We start from the raw sequence: 2,020 nt of genomic DNA on the forward strand, positions 1-2,020 counted from the left end.
AAAAAAAAAAAAAAAAAATCAATAGCCTTCTTGTACACAAATAACAGAATCACTAAGACAGAAATTAGGGAAACAGTCCCTTTCTCAATAGCACCCTCAAAAATGAAATATTTAGGAATCAATCTAATGAAGGAAACAGAAGACCTCTACACTGAAAACTACAGTACTTTGAAAAAAGAGATTGAAGAGCGTAGAAGAAAATGGAAAGATATCCCCTGCTCCTGGATAGGAAGAACCAACATCGTGAAAATGGTTATACTTCCAAAACAGCTATACAGATTCAATGCAATCCCAATTTAAATCACTAAAGTATATTTCACAGAACTTGAGAAAACAATCCAAAAGTTCATTTGGAACTAGAAGAGACCTAGAATAGCAAAAGCCATTCTGGGCAACAGAGACATGGCAGCGGGTATCACAATCCCAATTTGAAACTATACTACAACGCCACTGTGATAAAAACAGGATGGTACTGGCAAAGAAAAAGACCTGAATATCAGTGGAATAGATTAGAAGATGCAGAAACAACTCCAGACATACTCAGCTACGTTATCTTTGAGAAAGAGCAAAGCACCTTCACTGGAGAAAAGACATCCTCTTCAATAAATAGTACTGGAAAAAATGGATTTTAATCCACCAAAGACTAAAACTAGACCCCTATCTTTCAGCATGCACTAAACTAAACTCGAAGTGGATTAAAAATCTAAATATTAGGGCCAGGGATTTAGCTCAGCGGTTTGGTGGCCTGCCTTGCAAATGCAAGGACGTGAGTTCAATCTCTGGTACAAAAAAACAAAAAACAAAAAAACCCACAAGTTTTACTAAAAATCTAAACAGAAGCACTAAACTTGCTGGAAGATAAATTAGGTAGAACTCTTGAAGATATTGGCATAGGAAAAGACTTTATGAACAAATCCTCAGTGGCATGGGAACTAGCATAAAGAATCAAAAACTGAAATTTCATCTTATTAAAAGGTTTCTCTACTTCAAGAAAAACCATGAATTTTTACCAGCTGTTCATTAGACAAAGGTCTACTATCTAGAATATATAAAGAACTCAAAAAACCAGACCCCCCCAAATATAAAGACCTGATTCAAAAATGGTCATCTGAAACGAACAGACATATTTCAGACAACAAGTAAAAGCAGCAGGTAAATATATGAAGAAATGTTCAACATAACTGGTCATTTGAGAGATGCAGATGATAACAACATTGAGATTCCACATCACTCCAAAAAGAATGGCAACTATCAAGAAATCAACCAATAACAAATGCTGGCAGGGTTGTGAGGAGAAAGGAATGTTTCTCTATTGTTGGTGGGAGTGAAGACTGGTGCAACCACTGTGGAAATCAATATAGAGATACCTCAAACAACTAGGATTAGAGGTACCATTTGACCCAGCTATCCCTCTGGTGGGTATCTTTCCAAAAAAATTAAAAGAATCATACCATAGCAATATGTGAGTACCCATGTTTATAGTGGCATGATTTGTGATAGTTAAAATTTGGAAACAGCCTATCAACTGGAGCCTGAATAAAGAAGATGTGTTTTTTCTATAAAATGGAGTACTACTCAGCCATAGAGAACAAGAAACGAGAGATATTTATAGCTAAATGAATGTGCTTTGTGACCATACTGTTAAGTGAAACAAACAGGACACGTGTGCAGGTACTGAATAGTTTCTCTGGTGTGAAAATCTAAAAATGTAAAAAAGAGTTTAATTTCATAATTGACAGTGTGCAATGGGAAGAAAAGGTCTAAAGGAGCAGGGGAAGTGAGAATGGGAGGAGAAAGAAAAGATGGGAAAAGAAAAAATATGAGAAAAGGAAAAAAATGGAAACAAAGTCTTCGTAAATAGGTAAGGGTGGAGGGGGTGAAGGGAGGACAGGGGTATGGGGAAAAAATAAGAACTAAGATAACTCATGTAAAGGTACAAGATCCCAGTATTGAATATAACTGTATTGTATACCCAAAATGTATAAACTTAATGAAAAAATGTATAATCCAGGTTTAATAG

The sequence above is a fragment of the Fukomys damarensis genome, unplaced genomic scaffold (assembly GCF_012274545.1).
Source record: "Fukomys damarensis isolate Sample0158 unplaced genomic scaffold, DMR_v1.0_HiC HiC_scaffold_35, whole genome shotgun sequence".
Taxonomy (NCBI): domain Eukaryota; kingdom Metazoa; phylum Chordata; class Mammalia; order Rodentia; family Bathyergidae; genus Fukomys; species Fukomys damarensis.